Raw genomic sequence first — 25,182 nt, 5'->3', positions numbered from 1 at the left:
CTGACGGAATGCTGCTGTTGGCATTCTGACTGCCGGCATCATGACAGCCAGGATCTCATGCCCAACAGGTGTAGCACATTCATTTCATGAAAGTTAGGAGAATAACCAATCACCTCACTTGGGACTGGTGAAAGCATGCATTCATACATACATATATACATACATGCATGTATCTATGCAGTTTAGTAGGCAACATAATTTGGTTATTCCATATCTAAAGAGTGCAAGATGCAATTTATTACAGAGGACACCACTTTGCCTTGATAATGCTTCAATTGATGTTAGTAGAAAATGTCTGACATTGCAGGAAGGGGAAATGGTATAGTGGTGCACAGGTGACTTAATTAGTACCTCAGTTTTTTTGATTTAACCATCTGTGCTCAAGCCTGGATATCACCAAAACCAGGATTGTTAGTGTGCCTTGAGGACCGAGGTTGGGAATCACTGCTTTAGACGCTCCAGACAGGCATCCTGCAATGTGTACAGCTAATCTGGAGCCTCCTCGGGACGCTCCAAGTCAGCACTGCATTTACCAGTGTTGCTGGCCCCACCCCTTCCACAACGTAATGACATCATGCACCTATTGTCATGATGTCAGACACTAAGGGGGCGGGGCAAGCACAGGGTTAATTTAAGCCCTATTGCGGCCCTAAGGACAGGTCAGCTTCAGTCACCTGGTTTATGGCTCCTGCCACCACTCTTCTTCTGCTCAGCCCCGAAATGGCTTAAGTTAAAGGTATTAAGGAGGGAGGGATATCGGATGTATTATATAATTACCTCTACTGTGAGCAGAAGTTCTGATGCCAATTCTTGAATGCTAATCCACATTGTAGGTTTCAAAATAGCACAATTCAGTCTATGATACCTTCCATTAGAAACATTTCATAAAAACAATTGTTATTTCTTGGTGCATTTCTTAAATGTTTCTCAATGAGTAATTGTCGCCTGTTTTTCCATTCTCTGCTGGCTGTAATTCATTGACTACTTCCAGTAATTTTGCTTACAACATTAAAATAGTTACAAAGCTTTAAGCTATTTTTGTCCTTTGAAATTGTAGGATTGGGTCAATAGCAGGCCCTATTTATCCAAAGTCTCAATGCAATTTTGAAAAATGGTCTTTTCCTTCATCTATCAAAGAAGTTAATTAAAACATCAAAATAAAAATAGGCACTATATACAAATAAAAATGTACTTTGCACTTATTATATATTTGACAACTGCCCTTTTAGCATATTCTGCAGTTGGTAACTTTAGAAAATCATCCAAATATCCCATTGAAACAGGAATGTTTGGTCGGCATTATTCTTATACAGTCTTCATTAGTGTGGTATAAGAGTTTGACATTCAGGATGTTGACAATAAGGGGTATATTTACTAAAGTAAGAGTTTTTAGAAATGGAGATGTTGCCCATAGCAACCAATCCGATTCTACTAAACATTTAACTAGCACCTTCTAGAAGATAATAGCTAAAATTTGATTGGTTGCTGTGGGCAACATCTCCACTTCTAAAAACTCTCACTTTAGTAAATATACCCCCAATAACGTAGACAATACTATTTTACCCTAACTTTAACCTAACCCTAACCGCAACCTAACCCTAATGCTCATATGTTCATTATGTAGACATGCATAATGTCGACATTTTGAATATGTCAACACGTTGAATGATGACATTATGTCAACATTCTGACCAAATTATTAAGCACCTGAGTGTTAAAGTCGGGATCACTAGATACGTAAGGTATCTTTAAAGTTCAGTATTGCAGAGGCAAGACAACAGGGAAGATACAATTGTATTTTTATTATATAATAAGGTAGCAATACAAAACAATACACCAATATCACGTAAAAGTAACTCACCAGTGCCCCTATATCAGATCTTACTCACACAGTGTTCCTTGGAGGAGACAGCCCTCCACTCCTCAAGTTCTGACCGGTGTCAGTCACAGCAACTACCAGTTCTCCTTAGATTCTCTTTATTCCCACTCAAATTCCCATTTATCTTGTTCGGTACAATATTAACACACCCTGTGAGTTGTTAAGATCCCTAGAGGATTATATGGGACATGTGGAGACCTTCCCCTTGTGTGCTATGTACCATCTGTTGGGTAGGAGTCACTGTGTCTACATGCTCTCTTTGAAAGACAATAGGAACTGACCAATATTTATGAAGGTGAGTGTGCATGGTAATGATGGGACCCCCTTCACATTAGCGCCTTCTAAAGCTGAAAAGCATAGAAGGCGTTAATGTGAAGCTGCCATATATAGATTTCTTGTAAAAACCTCAGATAATTCCCCTGGTGACGTTTCTGAAACAAACCTGACAAAATAACATCACATAATACATAACACTCTTACACAATCCCTCATATAGCGTTCTATGTACTAAGCCTTGGAGAGAGATAAGGTGGATGGAGATAAAGCACCAACCAATCAGCTCCTAAACGTTACTTTACAGGCTGTGTTTGGTTGGTACTTTATCTCCGCCCACTTTATCTCTCTCCAACAGTTAGTACATATACCCCTATGTACCTATGCCTCTCACTCACAGTACATTCTGCACACCAGTGGGCCTCCTCTGGAATAAATGTGTTGCATAAATGTATATTCTGTGATATATCCACTGCCAAAATACGAGTGTGGTCACAGTGATCTCTCAAAGTGTGTTATGTTAGATTGTTAATGATTGTTACATCTTTCCTTTACTTACTACTGAGATATCTTTTCAAAGTGAAATGGCTGTAATAAACCCAGAAATCCAAGTGTGTTTAGTAAATAAAATTGGAACATGAAACAAAAAAACAATAACAATATTATAAAAAAATATGTAATAATATACTAATAACAATTTTTAAAATTAAAGTGTCCAGTTGATTGGCTTCTTGTGGATTGTTAAAAATGAAAGCAACATTTACAGTCTTAATCAATCTGGTCTAGGTATGCTGAGTTGTCTGGGTATTCTTCCATATCAATAAAGTAGGTCTCATTATGATGAACCTGATCATTTCTGTGGAATTGTTGTTATGGCCTCTGATGATTTAGTATTGATCTTGCTGCGAGGGATACTTAAGTATCCAACTTGAAGCGGGGCATAGATTACACCGGAGCAATTCATCATTGCTCCGATGTAGGGACAGCTGCTCCGAAAAGCAGCTGTCCCCTCGGTTAGTATCACAGCTACAGAAGTAGCTGCGTTACTAACCTCCTCCCCGTCGGCCCGGCTACGCATGAGCGACCCGATGTCACGCATGCATACAGCTGCCGGGAGTCCGTAAGAAGGTGGCGGAGGGATCCGCTCGGATCCCTCTTCGCATCCCCGGAACTCCTTCCCATAGGAAGGAGCAGGGCTCCGAGAGCAAGCGCCATCTGAATATGGCGCTTGTTCTCGGCAGCAAACTCCAAAAACTTTCAGTTTTCGGAGTTTGCTGAATATCAGGCGGTTGATGATGAATGGCCCAGCAACTTAAATATGCGAAAACTAGTGTTTCCGAATGGTTACCAGGCCATTTATCAATGATGAATAAGCCACTTAGTGACTCATCTATCCTGTATTCGCCGTTGATTACCGCAAAGCCCGGAGCATCCTGAGAATGCTCCAGGGAGCTGTAAGGGCAGCGGTGTGACCATCTGAAGCATCCTAAGGATGCTCCAGGCGGCACTGCTCCATAGATTCTGGCTGCAGGGTGCCATTCTAGGCACCGTAATAGCCAGATGAGGCTACCAGAAAAAAGCTCAGAGGGCCAGACCAAATGATTCTGCGGGCCTTATATGGCCCCTGGGCCTGAGGTTCCCCATCCCTGTCTTACATGATCTAGTGACCTTGGATTATTTGGAAATAAATACATTAGAATGATAGAATGAATATAAAGCATGTTAATTATGTACAGCAAAAACATTATTTACTTAAATTACACATAGTATTAAAATAAATGTTCGTTATCACTCTTTTTCCTTTGATGTGGTGGTGCTGCCGTGATGACAGATCAGTGATCGCGCTGAGCGAAACAAATTGTGGGTCCCAGGGACCCCTCACTTTCAAAAATTGGGGTCCTACTTCACAGTTTCTGGGTCCCATCACATATTATAGGGGGTGAGGGCAGGCAACAGTTTGGACAGTGCTGGGGGCATGTTGCAGTTGGTGTAGAGGGGCTTGAGGGCAAAAAGCAGTTGGGGTAGAGCAGGAGGTATAGGCAGGGAAAAGTTTGGGTAGAGCGAAGTAAGGGCAGGCAGTGCCACGGGTAGGAAGGGGTAAGCGCAGACAGCAGTTATGACAGTGCTAGGGGCAAGTGTAGAAAGAAGCTTGTGTAGTACTGGTGGGAAAGTATGGAGTAAGGGTAGATAGCAGTTAGGGCGTATCTAAGTATAGAGCGTGTTTTGCTACCACTGCTTATACTATGTAGTTAAATTTTACTTTCTAGTTTCACATTTCTGCTAAATTATATAAGTTTACTTATAAGGCAAATTATGAAGGTACTGTATTATGATTTTAAACACCAACATATTCTAGCGTTGTACCATCAAGCCGCATTCTCTAAAAACACTTTACTCATGGAGCACTCTATACATAAACATTAGACAGACTACAAGCTGCTAGAACTACAACTCTTCCTGCAGATTCCTAAACACCAGGCTGATGATGTGATTAATGACAACAAAGTAAAAATGGCAGGACAAAGAAGTGTAGCTAGGTGTCCAAGTGCCCCTGACAAAGGAAGGGACTGGCGCCCCCCCATATTTTCCCCTACCACTTGTGCCCTGTGATTGGCTAGTGTGTGTGTGTGTGTGTGTTTTGCCAGCCCTAACCCTCCCCCTAGTGTCTAAAAAACTAAGCCCTAACCGTAATACTTACTATTGGGAGGTCGGGATGCTGGGGCCGGGATTCTGCCGAGCGTCAGCGTTCCAATAGTTAGGATAATGACTATAAGCCATGAGGAGGTGTGTAGAATTCAGACAGGATGGGAAAATGATGGGAGAGCGGTGGATTTGGAGAAGATCCCCTCTTCTCCAAATCCACCGCTCTCCCATCTGGGATATCCTTGTTACAATTCACCCTCCACGGACCACATCCCACACAGACATGCACACATATGTGCACACACATACACTGGGAGCCTACACAACCTTGTGCACCCTGACACAGGAACTCACTTAAATGCTGTCATTCATGTTCACACATGCATGGACTTAGGGGAGATACCAGCTTGATACCAAAAGAGTATTCTGTGAATATACAGTAATCACCAAAGTGGGCTCACCTGTGATTTTTCACCTACATTGCAGCCCAGTGTGCAAGAGCAGCAACTATGCTACTACAAACGTGGGCACTAGTTTTTCTCCATGCAGTCAGCCCATCCTAATGAGATCATCAGCTGGGATGTGCAGCAGGACTTTCTCAGCCAATCAGAAGCCTCCTGGTCCCAGCAAGTCAGTGTCAGCAAAAAATGTCAATCACTATAGATGCAGCTGCCGCATCGAGGAAGCGGATCAGCGCCCTGTCCTCTGTGGAGTGCTATTTTGCACATCCTGTGTATGTGGGACCGGTTCCGGCTAGAGCACCTATGTGACATCATGCGCGGCTTGGGAGGAGGAGCTTCACTGCAGCGCAGGGAGGGCTTGTAAAGCCTTACACTGCGCTGCTAGGCTTATTGAAATTATGCCCGAGACTTAACCCCCTGCACATCCGGGCAGGCAGGGGGCAGTAGATGGTGGCGGCCAGGCAGAGGGGGATTAATGGGCGGAGCCTCAGACAGACTAATTAAAAATAACTACTGTCTCCAGGCCTGGTGACGGATACTTTGTGTGCTTGATGTGAGCCAACTCAGACGCTCACCTTCCGCAAGCCGCGGAAGGAAGGGGGAAAGGAGGAGGGGAAAGGCCTGCTGTGATTGGGGAAAGTTGAGCTCCCTTTAATCACCGCTCTGCGCTCCGCAAACAATTTGTGACCGCGTGTAGACGTCACTCTGAGTGTGACCTGGGACAGGAGGAATGCGGAGTGGTGGAGACGCTGCCTCACTGCTGCTGCTGCTCCCGGGCAGTGGGCGAGGCTTGACAGTCCCAGGTCGGAGCGTGGTGGGCCGGCTGGTGTCTGACTGACAGGTCAGACTAAACTGCTGTAGCCAGAGGAGACGCCGCATGGTGGAGACTGATTGGTGGGACACCGGCGGCTATTTGTTGAGAAAACGCCGCCGGCGGTGTTTGACTTCTGCACAGAGCACAACCCCACACAGCGCGTCCTGCAGGACCCGCTCGGTTTTTAAAATTGGGTCCGCAACTTCCTGTAGCGCGTAAAAACGCGCTATAGCGCGTTTATTGCGAACACTGACAGATTACAGACAGTAAGCTAGCAGGTGCAAACAGCTCCCTATACTCATGCTAAAAGTGTACCATTAAACATGTGTTACCCTGATTTTATAATGGGCATATAGATATAACACATGCCATAGGCAGGGCAGCCAAGAGCCGCGGCGGGCCCGGGTGACAGGGGGCGTGGCTTAATCAGGGGAGGCGTGGCCACGTCCCCTTAGGAAAAAACACAGAATAAAAAAACATTTTAGCAGCGCCGCTTTACTGGAAGGGGGGCACTGTGAGCCCCTCAGCCTGGCGCACAGCCAATGGGGGTCACGATCAGCATGATCACTCCCCCCATAGCCATAGGAGACTGCTCCAGCTGCTGCGAGCAGTCTCCCACTGCAGCCCAGCACACAGCAGCGTGTGCTGGGCTACTGTGATGTAGGAGGGAGGGGGGGGGGCGGTGCTGGACTAGGGCCCCTGCCGGGCCCCTCCAGCAAGCCTGGGCCCGGGTAATTTGTACCTGCTCCCCCCCCCTCTCGGCGCCCCTGGCCATAGGCTGTGCATATAAGAATGATAATTGATTAAATAAGTGTACAATAAAATGGAAAGAATTCTCAATACAACATAATACTAAAGCAATGATTCACAAATCACAAGGATTATGATTAAAGCATGATTGGGCTCCTGTAGATTGTTTATATAATTAGCATATCAACTAAAGGAAATAATTCAGTGATTGACTGGATCATAGAGGGCAACATTTTAAAGTAATATAATAAGAATTATGAATGCAACCGAAGCATTGAAAGTTAGGATTATAAATTTTAACAATGCATATTCAGTATAATGAATATTCAATATGCTGTGAATGCATTCGTTTACTATGCAAAAAAACTAATCTGCTGTTAACATTATTATTATTACCATTTATTTATATGGCGCCACAAGTATTCCGCAGTGCCTTACAAAGTACATAAACAAATAAGTAACCAGCGACTTACAATACAATACAAAGCAGGACATGGATAATAAACATCGTTATATTAGTGACCTTTACATCCACATAAGCAACCAAGTGTTAGTTGCCCTAGTGGGGAGTAAGAGATAAATTAAATTACAGTAGGGAGAAGCACAAGAGGGTAGAGGGCCCTGCTCCAAAGAGCTTACATTCTTTAAGGGAGGGGCAGACAAATAGAAGTGACACAGATAGGGTAGGCGGGCAGAAGTAAGATGTAGCAGCAAGTTAGGATGAGAGCTGGAAGGCTTTAATGAAGTAGTGGGTCTTAAGAGCTCGTTTGAATGATTGTAGAGAAGTGCAGAGTCTGATGGGGAGAGGGAGGGAGTTCCAAAGGTGGGGAGCAGAGTGGGCAAAATCTTGGAGGCGGGAGTGGGAGGAAGTAATCAATTGGCATGAAAGGCGGTGTGTATTAAGTGAACGAAGAGAGCGGACAGAAGAGTGAAGGGAGATGAGATCAGAGATGTAAATGGGAGAGGAATGGGTGAGGGCTTTGTGAGTGTGAGAACCTTGAATTGGGTTCTGAAAGGGAAGGGGAGCCAGTGGAGGGCTTGTAGGAGAGGGGAGGCAGATGTAGAACGTTTGGAGAGGAAGATGAGCCGAGCAGCAGCATTGAACACAGACTTGAGAGGAGAGAGCGATTTGTCGAGGCCAGATAGGAGGAGGTTACAGTAGTCCAATCTGGAGATGACCAGTGAATGTATGAGGGTTTTGGTGGCATCCTGGGTGAAAAAGGGTCTGATCTTGGAAATATTCTTGAGATGGAAACAACAGGAATGTGAGAGGTTCTGAATATGTGGTTTGAAGGAGAGGGAAGAGTCCAGGATGACTCCAAGACAATGCACTTTGGGACTAGATGAGATAGTTATGCCATCTATTGATAAAGAAATAGTGGGAAATGAGGTTATGTGGGAGGGTGGGAAGACGATCAGCTCAGTCTTAGACATATTAAGTTTGAGAAATTGCTGGGACATCCAGGAAGAGATAGCAGAGAGATAGTTGGAGATACAAGTCAGTAGAGAGGGGGAGAGGTCAGGTGAGGAAAGGTAGATCTGAGTATTATCAGCATAGAGATGATAATGGAGGTCAAAAGAGCGGATGAGTATAGAGAGAAAATAGGACACTGATGATCTATATTGAAATATACTGGCAGCAGAATGTGAAAAACAATGTGATAAATATTAAACAGTTGAAATCTTATTTGTAACACCAGATAAATTTACGGCAGGGTAAATCTAATGTACAAATCTAATGGTCTGTGAAATTTGGGCATCAGTGGTGGTGTATTATATCATTATCAACAGAGTGCATAGATCTCCTATAGATCACAAATCAAAGTAAAGGAAAATCATATGGATTGATATAGGGGAAATAGTGATTAAAATCTTCCCATATCCATCTACACAGTGGGCACTGTGAACTAGGTACCACAAGGTGAAATGCACGTCAAGGCCCTGTAGTAGTCATTTCCCATGCAGAAGTTGTAGAGTAGGTCTACTACTGGACCCACCACCATGCTTAATTGTCAGTAGGGTGTTCTATAAATATCTCATATCTTACTCTCAAAATGTGACTTTTGTGGTTGCGGCTCAAAAACGTTTCCTGGCTTATCTAACTATTTGCAGACTTCAGATTTTGACTTTTGTGATTAAGTTGTAGGTAAGTGTGACAGTCTTCCATTAATAATAATTCAGCCACTGCTCAAATGATAACAGTCTATATGAATTGTATTTTTCTGTTAAATGTACTGTAAGGTCAATGAGGAAAGGTAATCTGAATGCTTTTTGTTAGGTTTTGTCATCCTGTGGTATTTAACCACACAGATCAATAGAAGTTAATCTCACTCAGGAAGCCTGAGGGGGGATATTGTGTAGTTTCGTAAGTATGCCTGTCCCTCAGGATATCCCATGAGCAGGGCAAAGCAATTACCTGGACAATTACCTGTCTAGGTCCACATGTAGATGTCTTAAAGCTGCTCAGCTGGCACCAGAAACCATAGGGGTATTCAAACATAAGTCTGGTGTGACTTCAACTAAACAGGGATCAAACACATCACCATATTTTAACTGTCTTTGACGTAAAAACACATTTTCTATAACAGCTAGGAGTTCCCAAAATCATAGGAAAAGTCTGTACTGGTGTGATTTGGAAGACAATAAGGACGGGATGTACTAACACTAAAATGTGGTCAGATATCAGAAAACTGCCATTTTTGAAGGTTTGTCCACATTCCACTTAGAAATCAAGCTCCAGAAATCAAAACTTTCCGGAGCTTGTACCCAATAGAACTTTATACCATATAGAAGCTTATGGGCTTCTTTTCGCATAAATCCCCGAGAGGGATACAATAAGATCCCTCCCAGTGTCCCCTGTAGTCCACACATGTGCTGGTCAAGGACCATGCATGCACAATAGGACTTTACTAAGGTCCTAAACCTGGAAGTCCTTACAACGCAAAGGACAGCTCTTATGGGAAGAACTGTCCTTTGCATTTTTCATGTAGCTATTACACAGAGGAAATTATGCACATTTATTTGTGCTTAGGTTAAAAGTTATGTGGGCAGTCCTGGTATAGATCCTGGGTTAATTAACAAGCCAGCCAGTCATCAGGACTTTGGTCATTACTTCTCTATGGGGGTTAGAAAAATGGTTAATTGGTATGGGAGCATGTTGCCCTGTGTCAGACCTGGGGAATCAATTCTAAGTTAAAGCCTGGACAAGCATTTTCCTGCTGTGCCCCCAAACCCAAAATAAGACACTTTAATTCTGTGTTAATTTTCCTTTTATTTTGAAATTGCATCTATGTAATCTGTATCATTTCTGTAACTAAACATTGTACTTTTTTTATTAGTCTATTTTCATATATGTATATTTGCTAGAAGTAGGGGAAGACCAACTGAGTGCTAGTTTATGTCGCAAAGCCTGCATAGAGTGTTAGGGGACCTCTGGCCCCTTTTTATATTTACCACCACAGGTGGTGGCAGTAGAGAGGTGTATGGCATAATGGGCAGAGAGATCAAATATTCATAGTGAGTATTATATTTGGCTCTGCCCTCACTACATCAGGGCTTGGGGATCTGCGCAATCGCAATCCTAATGTTAGTATAGAACCAGTTAGGGCGATACAGTCATAGGGGTATATTTTTTAAAGTGAGAGTTTTTAGAAGTGGAGATGTTGTCCATAGCAACTAATCAGCTTCTAGCTATTATTTTCTAGAAGGTGTTAGTTAAATGTTAAGTAGAATCTGACTGGTTGCTATAGGCAACATATCCACTTCTAAAAACTCTCACTTTAGTAAATTTACCCCAAAGTGTCTTACATAGTCTGGGCCAATGAGGGATACCAATTGGGTCCCTTATATTAAGTATTCCTTATAATAACTCTTCTATGCAGATCACTTTGTGAAGTAACATGCAACTGTAAACTTGTGGTCCTCTACTTCAGGTTCTCCACAGTGATATTTGGGTTCTGATTTGTATATCTGACCAGCAGGACCGGCTCCAGGGGTCGGAGCACCCTGTGCCGGCCCCCTCCAGCACGCCCTATCTTCGCGCGACCGAAAATGGGGGTGTGACCTAAATACCATAGGCCATGCCCCCTGCATGACGTTATTAGGAGGCGTGTCTGCCTCAAATACCGTCAGGCTGGGGCGAGCCTCATTAGCTGGGCTTCCCCCAGCCCTCTCCCGTCACTGAATGGATGTCGCGCGCATGCGCAGAGCATCCTTTCAGAGTCTCCGGGGTCCAGCACCGCCGCACAGCTGCGGCATTGGGGGGTCCCCAACCTCCTGATTTAACCACCCGTGGGCCACTTCGGCCCACGGGTGGAACAGCGGGACAGTAATGTCCCGCTGAAATCGGGATGTTGGGGAGGGGTGCACCCTCTAAGAGTGGCGCCCCTGTGCAACCGCTCAGGTCGAACACCCCTAGAGCCGGCCCTGCTGACCAGTTTACGAGCATTCCTATAAGATATTTGCTGCAGTCTGCAGATCTTGCTTTGACAACAATTGGCCTTAACTTCCATTTATTAATGATGTTTCTGACAGTAGTAATTCCAAACTAGAAGTAATTATAGAGCTATTTGACAGAGGTGGTGATCCAACAAACTAGCTCAGTGCACTTTTTAGTTTTGACAAATGTATTTCAAGAATGCTCCTTTTATCAATTGAGATACAGTAGCTGTTTTTACTTTTTCACGGTCACCCCCAAATAAATTCTGGAAGTCTGGTGATAGTGTATCTAATTTTTTTTAATCATCTTTATAACTTTTTCAATTATATAATATATTAGATATTACAACATATTGGGCAGGAAATATCAAGTATTGTAAATTAATTGCGGTAGATCTGTCCCCTATTCTCATGCATACTGGCTCTACTGTACTCCCAAAAGACTTGGCCTGTCTCCAAGTTATCATTATCATTCACTTCTATAGTGAAGTGGGCAGCCCAAGCATTAAATAATGCAATTTGCATTGAATTGCATCATCGTATCCATACCCTGTACAGTACCACGAATTATGTCTTTGAACGTGATCACAGTGTCTCTCAGAAGTGGACAGTTAAAAGTCGACAAGTATGAGTATATTATCTTTTTTAATTTCTATATTTATCTATTTCATTATTTTCTGGATTATCAATTATTTCCTGAGGCTGTATTGTTTGAAGCTGAACTTAAATGTATCCTAATATTTGGAAGGCGGGTACTTATTTAATTTTATTCATGAAGAGAGGGAGGCGGAAAGAAAGAGATACGAGGAGAGAGAAATCCAGACTGCATCAGGTACAACAATATATGTGTATACGTTGTTGTTTTGTTTTTTGAATAGAAATTCTTTTGTGTCAAGTTTGCATATTATGGTATTATGCACCTTTGCTAGTTTATCCTCTCCATTATTTATATATAATTTTAAACATTATTTTCTGACTTCTAGGGATTGCGTCTGCTTCCACCTTTGAATCAGGCCTATTATTGTATTATCACAGCACCATGTGCAGAGCCGTAACTAGGCATTTTGGTGCATTGCGCAAGAAAGAGGATCGGTGCCCCCCCCTTGCAGGAAAAAAATAATTATATAAATCCGAATTTGCGGTAAAGTGGCGATAAGAACCGAGTAAAACCGAGCCTACACATCCCTAATATATATATATATATATATATAATTTATATATATATATTAGGGATGTGCAGGCTCGGATAGGTTCGAGTTTGCACGTGGAGTTCGGATTTTTCCCTCCAAAAAAACGGAACTCAGAAAGAGGCAAAACGTCATCTTACATGGACGAACATCATCATTCCTGGACAAAAGTCCAGGAATGATGATGTTCGTCCATGTAAGATGACGTTTTGCCTCTTTCTGAGTTCCGTTTTTTTGGAGGGAAAAATCCGAACTCCACGTGCAAACTCGAACCTATCCGAGCCTGCACATCCCTAATATATATATATATATATATAATATGTATATAAATAAATATATATAATTAGATATGCAGGGGCATTTTAAGAGAGGAGGGGGCCCGTGTTCAACCTCAGGCCCTGATTCAGAGCCGGACGCTCTGAAAGAGCGCTCGCTCTGAATCTGGGCATTTTTTTTATTTTTTTTGTGTGGCCTCTCTGTGTATAAAAGCACTGTGACTCCTTGGGCTGTAGCCCTCTGTGTGTATAAGCACCGTGACTCCTAGGGCAGTAGCCCTCTGTGTGTATAAGGCTATAAGCACCATGACTCCTTGAGCAATAGCCCTCTGTGTGTATAAGCACCATGACTCCTTGGGCAGTAGCACTCTGGGCCTGATTCAGAGACGGACGCTCTGAAAAAGCGCTCGCTCTGAATCAGGGGCTTTTTTTTTTTTTGGAGCGACCTCCTGGCCGCTCGCATAGCTGTGGGTGACCACCCACAGCTATTGCGAGCGGCCAGGATGATGGTTAAGACCATCGCTACCATTGGGCTTGCGACAAGACCCTTGTGGTAGGGTCTCGTGGCCGCAAGCCCCAGAGAGCTTCTAGCTCTAATAGAGCCGGAAGCTCTCCCACTAACATCACTTGTGATGTCAGTGGGGCAGGCGTTCGCTTGGGAACGCCTTTGTTTGTGAAGCCACCCCCCGGCCACGCCTACCAAACGGGGCGAGCTGTCAATCACCATCAACAGCTCGCCCCCTTTGGTGCGAGACCTGGAGCGACGGAGCCGGTTCCGTCGTGCGCATGCCCAGTGAGCAAACCGACCCAGTTGTGAGCGCTCAGCGCTTGCGATCGGGTCTGAATCAGGCCCTCAGTGCGGGCCCCCTCCTTTCTCTTGTGGTGGTGCGGCAGTAGATTCTGGCTTAGTGCCAGAATCTACTGCGCATGTGCGGGTCTCCTGGAAAATGACACCTGTGCCTTTTTCTCGGGGACAGCAATACTGCTCATGCATGAATCACCGGGAAAATGGGCCCAATGTAATAGAGTGAGAGTTTAGAAAATGTGAGAATAACCTGTCACCATTTTTAGACTCAGACAATGTAATAGAGTACGAGAACATCCAAACTCACATGTTTTTCAGACTCAAAAAACTCTCATGATTTTGAAATACAACTAAACCAATGTAATAGTGTGAGAGTTTACTGCTAAACTGTCACATTTGCTGTCACTTTTAATATTTTTTGCTAATATCTCATTTTAGTAACCCTTATAGCATGGTACAATTGCCTTCCCATATAACAGTCAATTATCATTGTTATCTTCAATTTTAAGTCCTTAGTTCACATGCTTAGAAGAGGCTGTGTTTACTCAGGGGTAAATTTACTAAAATGAGAGTTTTTAGAAGTGGAGATGTTGCCCATAGCAACCAATTCGATTCTAGCTATTATCTTCCAGAAGCTGCTAGTTACAGGTAAATATTAAGTAGAATCTGATTGGTTGCTATGGGCAACATCTTGACTTCTGAAAACGCTCACTTTAGTAAATACCTCTAAGTGTATGCACAACATACTGAGAGGTTAGAGAATTTACTTAACCCTGGAATTACCTTCACTAAAGCCTAACAAGTCTGACAAGTTTTGAGTCCTTTAAAAAGAAAGTTTTAATAAATCAACTGGAAGGGTGTCCTAACGTTTGTACGCCACTCTCTGTTTTGTTTTTTTGAAATGTTAAATTCAGCAAATAAATGGAAAATAGGAAATACGTCATGTGCGCTTTTTGCACCCCGCAAAGATTGTATTAACTTCTTTTCACATTGTGATTCAGCGAAACATGCATCTGACCAAGGCTACCCAATCTTTTACTTGCATCTTACACTGAGGAATGGGGTGGAGGGATATACAGCACATAATGTTCTGTATTGTTTAGGAAGCTGTTAATTTTTTATGATATCCTTTTAAACATGTTAATTGCTGTTGCATTAACCAGCATTTAATGGTATACTTAAAATTAGCACTTAGAGAATGTTCAAAACAACTCTAGAGAAAGTGTTAACAGGCAAAAAGTCGAAGATTTATCAAAGCTTGGAGAGAGATAAAGTGGAGAGAGATAAAGTACCAATCAATCAGCTACTAGTTGTAATTTTTCAAACACACAAGACAGAATCTAATTGGCTGGTACTTTGGACCTGATTCAAACCTGCTCGCTAGCAAGCGGCCGCTCGTTGCAGACGATGCTCACTAATGTGCGCATGCGTGTAGTTCGCTGTGCGTGTGCGCAAACTAGTGCGGGCGGTATACAGACCATTGGCAATCTGCACGCCGGGATGCCGACTACATCCCCTATATTCAGCTTTTGGGTTTTTGAGACCCAAGTACATGATTTTGCATTTTTTAGCATTAAACTGTAGTTGCCACGTTTTTGACCATTCCTCTAGTCTACCTAGGTCAATCATTTGTTTTACCCCTCCTGGTGTGTTTACCCTGTTGCCTATCTTTGTGTCATCTGCAAAAAGGCATAGTTTCTCTTTAATACCGTTTGCAATGTCACCAACAAAGATATTAAAAAGCACTGGTCCAAGTACAAATCCCTGGAGTACTCCGCTGGTAACATTTCCCTCCTGAGACTGCACTCCATTTACTACAACTCTCTGTTTCCTACACTGCAACCAAGTTCTTATCCATTCATCCATATTAGGAGTATATTTGCTAAAGTTTGAGTGTTTAGAAGTGGAGATGTTGCCCGTAGCAACCAATCAGATTCTAGCTATTATCTTCTAGAAGGTACTAGATAAATGTTAAGTAAAATCTGATTGGTTGCTATGGGCAACATCTCCACTTCTAAAAATCCATACTTTAGCAAATATATCCCGTAGAATCCAATCCAACACTTTCAAGTTTATTTGGCAGTCTGAGATGTAAGACTGTGTCAAAAGCCCTACTAAAGTCTAGATAAGCTTACATCTATGCACCTCCTTTGATATATTATTTTAGTCTCCCAGTCAAAAAAGTAAATAAAATCCGTATGGCATGATCTCCTCCCAGTAAGTCCATGCTGATTGGGATCCTGAAAATTGCTGGATATAAGATATTCTACAACTCTTTCCTTTAATAGTGTTTCCATTATTTTCCCTACTACTTATGTAAGGCCCACTGGTCAGTAGTTACTAGCCTCTTCCTTGCTTCCACTGTTGTGCAGTGGGACTACATTAGCTTTTTTACAGTCCTCTGGAATTACTCCTGTAGCTAGTAACTGGCTGAATTAATGGAATTAACAGCACCTCTTTAAGCTCCTTTAGTATTCTTGGATGTATCAAATCTGACTCCATTGATTTCTCCACTTTCAGTTTTGAGAGTTCTGTTAAATGTTCTTTCATCTACCACATTAGTGTGAATGTCCAAACCCAACTGTGGCCCTTTCCCATCTCCTTCTGTAATGAATACTATCCAAAAATTATCATTTAGATGATCTGCTATTGCCTTGTCTCCCTCCACAAGGCTCTCACTGTCTGTCTTAAGTCTTATTATTCTTCCATTTGATTTTCTCCTTTCACCTATATATTTAAAAAAAGTTGTGCCCCCTTTACATACAGACTGGGCCATTTTCTCTTCAGCCTGTGCCTTTGCACATCTGATCACCTTCTTCGCCTCCTTCTGCCTGACAATATACACCTCTCTGTCTTCATTATTCTGCTTATATTTCGTAACTGCCATCTTTTTTTCTTTCACACTAGTTGATACCTTTTCATTTAAAGGTCTGTTGCTTTTAGTATTACACTTTTAAATTTTTCCCACCTCTCATGCACTCCTTTCAAGTTCCTCCAATCTGCCAACAAATCGGTTACACATCTCCCCATCTCTACAAAGTCAGCCGTCCTAAAATCTAACATCTTTGTTTTTGTGTGGCATGAGTTGTCCCTGTCTTTATACTAAACCATACTGCTTGATGGTCACAGGATCCTAGGTTCTCACCCACATTTACATCTGATATCCTGTCACCATTTGTGAGAATTATTGTATCAGATATTTTATTCCATATCAAATGGAATAAAATATCAGATACAATAATACTCACAAATGGTGACAGGATATCTGATGTAAATGTATGTTTGATGTTTCCGATGCTACTTTAATGGGAGAATTTAATTAGCCGTGATAAAGCATTAAGTTAACGTATGTTAAAGCACCTGTCACCCGTTAATGTCACTTATCGCCTGTATGCGCGCTCCTGTTTTATGCCCAATTAAATTTGAAAAGTCGTCTTCCGGCATTCGGGCGATAATTATTGCAGGTGTTACATGCATTAAGTATAGGTGAGAATGGGAAAATCAACCTGTATCCCTAACAAATGCAAATTAATATAGGATAACGGTATAGAAGTATGTTAAGTGTGTCAAATGTCTGTTATAAGCATTCATCAATAACAAAAAATCATAGAAAGCTTGGATTTATCCCACAATCTCCCTGTTAAGGCTCATGTCAGATAATTGGGTGTTAGACCCGCTACGGCCTTGAGGGCCGGTATACCTTGGCTTGATGCGGCCGTGTAGCAGCCTTGAGGGCTGAAGATGACTGATTGGCTGTAGCCTATGGGCCAGTAGGATGAGGTGTGGCCTTTGGGCCAGAGGCAACCTTGAGGGCTGGAGGTGTCTGGTTGGATGAGGCCTGTGGGCCGGTAGGTTGAGATGCGGCCTTTGGCCGAACAGCCTTGAGAGCTGGAGGTGCCTTGTTTGCTGAGGCCTGTGGGCCAGTAAGATAAGATGCGGCCTTTGGGCCGGTAGCAGCCCAGGCTGGTTGTGGCCTGAGGGCCAATAGGATGAGGTGCGGCCTTTGGGCCAGTAGCAGCCTCTGGGCTGGTTGTGGCCTGAGGACCAGTAGGATGAGGTGCGGACTTTGGGCAGGTAGCAGCCTCTGGGCTGGTTGTGGCCTGAGGGTCAGTAGGATGAGGTGCGGGCTTTAGGCAGATAGCAGCCTCTCGGCTGGTTGTGGCATAAGGGCCAGTACTAACTGTCACTGAAAGGAGTCACAGCCTATGCAGCAGTCTTGAGGGCTGGATGAACTTGGCAAGGAGACGCTGGGGTGCGCTGAGTGCTGCCAGGATGACACCAGCAGTTGTACACTGGGTAGTGTACTCTGGATGCTGAAGTGTGCTTAGTGCCACCGAGATGACACAGCAATAGTACACAAGATTGCGTATTCAGGACGCTGAAGTGTGCTTAGTGCCGCCAGGATGACACCAGCGTTTGTGCACAAGATTGCGTACTCGGGACGCTTAGGTGCACTTTGTGCCGCCGGGATGACACCAGCGATAGTACACAAGATTGCATACTCGGGATGCTGAGGTGCGCCCGTGCCGCCTGGATGGCACAAACAGCAGGAGACAGGAATGCAGACCGAGCCACACAGGTGACACAAATGGCTGGTAATACTTATGGCAGACCGTGCCGCTTAGATGACACAAGCGGCTGGTACAATGGGGCTGACTAGACACAGGTAACTCGACTGAAAACAGGAGACCACACTGTCACCAGAAACACGTGGAATGCTATCACCGGCATGGAGTGAAGGGCTGGCTGGAATTTAACAGAAACAGGGCCCAACCAGAGCAAGTCTCCCTAATGACAGACCAGTGAGCACCTGGGCTGTGCACAGACAGGAGAATCAATCAGTGTGCCCACAGACAGGCAGTAATTAGTGCAGAGTCTCAGCAGCAACCAGGACTGGAACTGCAAACAATATGCTGCTAACCACAGATCCAAACAGGAGGAAGGAGGAGACTTCAGCGAATGCTTGCCTGTCGTTCACCCCGCACAGCATTGGCAGTGCGGCGGCTTGTGACACTCCCCCCTTTGCTGGAGAGGCTGTCAAGAGCATGGTACTTTCTTATATAATCTACTATTTTATAGCAGACCCGGACAAAACGTGCATCCCCCTGCTAGATAGCAATCAAATTAACCTGTGGCAACTGAAAACCCTCTGACTTCTATGGCCTCAGAACTCCAGTTCCCAGTAGAGCAGCGCCCGGGTTATGTCGTGACATCATGCGCGATGTGAGGAGCTTACACCACACTGCAGATCCAGACTGAATCAGTCTGATCCAGTTAGCAGCAACGTTCAGCTCAGGAGGAAGCCAAGCGGTCAGAGAGCGGTATTGAAGACTTGTCTGGTAAGTTAAGTGTTCTGTGGGGGTAAGGGGATTGAGGCTGGCAGTGTTATGTCACTGAGAGACAGATGACGATGCTGGCAGTGTGATATCACTTGGGTTGAGAGGGTGATGCTGGCAGTGTGATGTCACTGAGGAGTGATGCTGGTAGTGTGATGTCACTGAGGAGTGATGCTGGTAGTGTGATGTCACTGGGAATAGTGGGTTATGCTGGCAGTGTGATGCCACTGAGGCAGAGAGGGTAATGCTGGCAATGTGATGTCACTGGCTGTAACATCTGTGGAAGTAAGCTCCTGGGTATGTCTTTATAAAGCTTTTGTTAAGACCTTTATAATTTATAATAAGCATTAGTAGATGTTGAATTTAATATTGACCTCCCTTAATGTTGTTTTAGAGGGATTTCTACTGGGTGGTCAATGTGCACCTGTTCCCTCTCTGCCCTAGCTAGGTGGTTAGCATATAATTCCCTGTCTGCCCTGGCTGGGTGGCTGGCACCGATTCCCTGCATACCTCTCAACCGGCCTGATTTTTTACTGGACAGTCCCCATGCCCCTTGCTGCAAGAGCAATGCTGCCTTTTTGGGAGCGCAATGCACCATTTTTTGGGAGTGCACCCATGGCGTGAGCAAATGGACTTACTTGGTAGATCTCCGAAGATTTTTGGCCTTTAGAGTAGTACCCGAGACCACAAGTCTAGCCCTCCCTGTTTTATAGGGGTCTATTTACTAAGCCTTGGATGGAGGTAAAGGGAATGGAGATAAGGTAGCAGCCAGTCAGCTCCTAACTGCCATGTCACAGGCTGTGTTTGACAAATGAAAGGAGCAGATTGGCTGGCACCTTATCTCCGTTCCCTTTATCTCCATCCAAGGCTTAGTAAATAAACCCCATAGTATCTTTACTATTAACATACCTTCCCAAGTTCATCTACCAGTCTTATAGCTAGTTTTTGGAAATCTCTGGACCTGCCCAAATGACTTCCCTTCTAAAGAGAATCTGGTACATATATGAAACAGAATGAATGTCTAGTATTCTGAGAAATTGATCTGTCTCCTAAAACATAATATCTTGCTTTAACAACGCCCCTTAGATGCAATGTTAAGAAAAGTTTCCCTTCCTGACATACAGTAGGTCCCACAAACATACTGTGCCATATTACTGTAGTGTTTCCAAACGTTTCCTTCTATTCCCACCACTACTACCTTCCATCCTTTATTCCCCTTTCACTCTCTCTCAATTTCCTTTTTCTTTTCCTTATCATTTATTGTTTTTATATTAAAACCTGGACTGCAGGGCCGAAACTAGGGCCTCTCACCTATGGCCCCTGCATTATGCCTAGCAGGGTGCCTGAAACAGCACCCTGCAGCCAGAATCGCTGCTGCAAGGGGATGCTGCAGACATGCACACTAAAGCTCTTACAGGCCCCTGGAGCATCCTTAGGATGCTCTGAGCGGTGCTGTAATTCATGACATTATACGCTCAGGGGCGTGGCCAGCAAAGGATACAGAAAAGCACTGTAACGGCGCTGATTTGAAGTCATCAGTATATGTTATGTTCACAACCGTCGACTGTGTAGGACATTGAGATTGGAGATTGCTTACTGTTTATTGCTGATAACTTTAATAAACTTTCTACTAAAATAAATAATTGCTAATATGACACCTTTTTTCACAGCTTCATACACACATCATGAACTTTGGCCATATATATATATATATATATTGTGACACAGTTAGGTTAGGGGGTCCCTCTCCTGGGTAGAGGACTCCTTCCTTACACACACACACAGCAGCAGGGAAGCAGCACACCAGTCTGGATGCAAGTACAAGCTGGTCGGCGCCAGTCTTTATTGTACAATGTCAGAAATATAAAGAAAACATAAATATAAATCCTAGCCCTGTCGGGGCACTAACTTCACAGGTAGTTCCCTCACTACCAGAACCTGGCAGGGCCTAATGCCCTCGCCAGCAACAAAAGCACAGCACAACACTCACAGTTAGGTTTCCAAGTGTCTCTGAGCAAACTCCCTGCCTGCTCTCCCAGGTGAGACACTCAGCCTTATCCAAACTAGGCTTATATTGGCCACTCTCAGGTGGAAAACCCTAACAAGCCTGTTACCAGGCTGCGAGAACCAAAACCTGGAGTGGCCGTGGGTGGAGCCCTCCCTCTCCTCTCGCCCACAACCCCCAGGTCCCAAACCGGCTTTTCAAAAAGCTGAAACTCAAGCCTTCTATACTGCAGACTTTCTCCTGGGGGTTTAAAACACATAAGACAGGAATCTGGGACAAAGGTACCTGCCACAGACCACTTTACCAATGATCCTATCACATATCCCCCCCTTTGTTTCGACCTGTGGGGAGGAACAACTGAAGCCCCCAAACAATGAACGCGTGACACCGCGTCAGCATTGGCCAGCTGGCTTCCTGGCCTGTGTTCCACTGAAAATTTAAAAGTTTGTAACGCCAAGAACCATCTCGTAATTCTCGCATTACTGTCCTTATTTTCGGACATCCACTTCAAAGGGGCATGGTCAGTGATCAATTTGAACTTTCTTCCGACCAAGTAGTACCTGAGAGCCTCTAACGCCCACTTTATGGCCAACGCCTCCTTCTCCACTGTGGCATAGTTTCTCTCATGTACATTCAACTTTCTACTTAGATAGAAAATAGGGTGTCCCTCACCGTCCTTGTTCTGGGACAGGACCGCTCCTATACCTACTTCTGATGCATCGGTTTGTACTATGAATTCCCTTTCAAAATTAGGAGTCATCAGGACTGGTTGGGAACACAACGCTACTTTCAACTCCTGAAAAGCTTTCTCTGCCTCAGGACTCCATTCTACCATGACTTTATGTTTGCCTTTGGTCAGGTCAGTCAGTGGGACTGCCATGGTGGCAAAGTTGGGTATAAACCTCCTGTAGTACCCCGTAATTCCCAAGAAGGCTCTCACCTGCTTCTTATTCAGAGGCCGTGGCCAGTTTTGTATGGCATCAACTTTATTGAGCTGAGGCTTTATCAGGCCTCTGCCAATGGTGTATCCCAGATATTTTACTTCCTCCATGCCTAGACAACACTTTTTTGGGTTGGCTGTCAAACCTGCCTTATAGATGGAGTCCAACACTGCTTGTACCCTGGGTAAGTGAGACTGCCAATCAGGACTATGAATGACCATGTCATCCAGATAAGCAGCCGCATACCGTCTATTGGGCCTTAGAATCCTGTCCATCATTCTTTGGAAGGTAGCAGGTGCCCCATGTAGCCCGAAGGGCAACATCTTGTACTGAAACAAGCTCTCTGGCGCTGAAAAAGCTGTCTTTTGTTTGGCGCTCTCGGTTAACGGTACTTGCCAATACCCTTTGGTTAGGTCAAGAGTGGTTAAATACCTTGCCGTCCCTAGTCTCTCAATCAGTTCATCCACTCTTGGCATCGGGTAGGCATCGAATTTTGAAACACTGTTCAACTTTCGGAAGTCATTGCAGAAACGCACACTCCCGTCGGGCTTTGGAATCAACACAATGGGACTTGACCATTCACTATGTGATTCTTCAATAACCCCTAACTCTAGCATATTTTTAATTTCTTTCGACACCGATTCTCTTTATGCTTCTGGTAACCTATAGGGCTTTAGATTAACTTTAACCCCTGGGTCAGTGATTATGTCATGTTTAATGACCGAGGTTTTCCCAGGTACGTCAGAGAACAGCACCCTATTTCTGATCAGAAACTCCTTGACCTCTTGTTGTTGCCCCTGAAAGGGTTTTTGCCACTGTCACTTCGGGAACTAAGGCCCTGGATTTACTGGAGGGGCTCGGACAGCCGACAGTACCGTTCTATCTTTCCAGGGCTTTAATAGATTTATATGGTATATCTGTTCCGGCTTTCTTTTCAACGGCTGGTAAACTTTGTAATTGACCTGTCCCACTCTTTCTAGGATTTCAAAGGGCCCTTGCCATTTAGCCAAAAGTTTATTTTCCACAATGGGAACCAACACTAACACTCTGTCCCCAGGAGCAAAGCTGCGTAACCGGGCATTCCGGTTGTATACCCTCTGCTGAGCCTGTTGAGCCTGTTCCAGGTGCTCTCTCACTATCGGCACTACCGCAGCAATTCTCTCCTGCATTTGAGAAACATACTCAATCACCGTTTTGTAAGGACTAGACTGCCCCTCCCATGTCTCTTTGGCAATGTCTAGTGACCCCCTTGGGTGTCTCCCATACAACAAGTCAAAGGGTGAAAACCCGGTGGAGGACTGGGGAACCTCTCTTATGGCCAACAATAAATACGGCAATAAGTAATCCCAATCCCTACCATCCTTGTCGACCACTTTCCTAAGCATGTGTTTTAACATCTTGTTAAACCTCTTGACCAGCCCATCGGTTTGGGGGTGATAAACCGAAGTTCTTAACTTCAATTTTGAACAGGTGGCATAACTCTTTCATGACTTTTGACATAAACGGTGTACCCTGGTCAGTTAGTATCTCCTTGGGTATACCCAGCCTGCTAAAGACATGAACTAGCTCTCTGGCAATGGTCTTGGTTGACGTATTGCGCAACGGGATCGCTTCCGGGTACCTGGTAGCGTAATCCATTATGACCAGAATATACTGGTGTCCCCTGGCAGACTTCATTAAGGGTCCCACCAAATCCATCGCTATTCTTTCAAACGGCACCTCTATGATAGGCAATGGAACTAGTGGACCCTTACAATGTGGCCTGCGAGCATGATACTGACACTCAGGGCAGGATGCGCAAAAGTCAGACACCTCTTTATGATGCCCGGGCCAGAAAAACCTCTGCATTATTCGCTCAGTGGTTTTCTCTACCCCTAGATGGCCTGCCGTTATATGACCATGGGCCAGATCCAACACTGTTCTTCTGTAGGCTTTGGGAACTATTAGTTGTTCCACAATATCTTCCCCCTTCTTAGTCACCTGATATAACAAATCCTGACACATTGCCATGTGGGGATAGGACAAAGGACTATCAGGGTCTACGGGTTTACCATCAACTACTTTTACATTCTCCCTGGCTTTTACCAAAGTAGGGTCATTCAACTGCTCCACGGCAAAGACCTCTCTTCTGACCTCTAAATCAGGCAGACGATCACCTGGCCCAACAACACTTCCCACCTCAATGGGAGGCACATCAGTTGGCGGGCCACCGTCATGTTCCGCATTCTCTGGTTCGCCAATCATAGTAGAAAAAGGGAATAACTCTGACTCAGAAGAAACTCCCTCCTCCACTACATCGACAACCTTCTCAAATGGATCGCGGTTGTTCACCTCTGGAACAAAACAGCTTTCCCACAACTTCCAGAAGTGAGCAAAGTCTCTCCCCAATATTGCATCGTACACCAGACCATGCACCAAACCCACAGAACCTATAGCAGAGCCACATGGTGTCTCGATGTTCACCTCGGCCGTAACTTAATATCGAGTATCCCCATGTATGCAGGTCACACCAACAGTTTTCCCTGTATGCCTCAAGGGGTTCGCCAGCTCAGCTTTTATAAGTGTCACCAAGCTACCAGAGTCTAACAGTGCCTCTACTCGGTTGCCATCTACAGTGAGTACACACATGTGCTTATCAGTCTCAGCCTGCCGGTCAGCCGTACAGGCTGTCTGTGCAAAGAAAGACCCCCTGCGGTAGACATGAGCAGTATCACATTGCATAGGTTCAGTTGTAAGTGAACAATTAGCGGCAATATGGCCGAAGCCACCACATCGGAAACACTGAGTCATATTAATGTCTAGTCGTTTACGGGGCAAGAACCTTCCTGGCCTGGCAGGCCTGTCTCCAGGTTCTACACCCTCAGTGTTAGGTACACTGGAACAGTCTTACCAGTGTCTGTGGGAGTTCGCCGGTGCGCCATCGGGGCTCGGTGGGGCATACTCATCAGCTCCTCAGCCGCCACGTACCTCTCCACCAGCTCGATCAACTGGTCCGCGGACTTAGGGTCTGCATGGCTCACCCACTTGCGCAGAGTCACAGGTAATGATCGCAGGTACCGGTCCATCACGACCCTTTCCACGATCTGTGGTCCCGTCAGCGTCTCGGGCTGTAGCCATTTTGAGGACGGATGAGGTCATGCATCTGTGAACGTGGAGGCTTGTCCCTATGGAACTCCCAGCGGTGGACCCGTTGGGCACGAACAAAGGTGGTGACTCCCAAGCGAGTTAGGATCTCCTGTTTTAGTTTTTTATAGTCCTTGGCATCAGCCAGGCATAAGTTAAAATAGGCCTTTTGTGGCTCCCCAGACAAAAAAGGTGCCACCAGACTTGCCCACTGCTCCTTGGGCCAACTCTCCCTTTCGGCCGTTCTTTCAAA

The sequence above is a fragment of the Taudactylus pleione genome, unplaced genomic scaffold (assembly GCF_031769625.1).
Source record: "Taudactylus pleione unplaced genomic scaffold, aTauple2 ptg000236l, whole genome shotgun sequence".
NCBI lineage: Eukaryota > Metazoa > Chordata > Amphibia > Anura > Myobatrachidae > Taudactylus > Taudactylus pleione.
The sequence above is the reverse complement of the archived record's forward strand: the minus strand, read 5'-3'. Positions refer to the sequence as shown.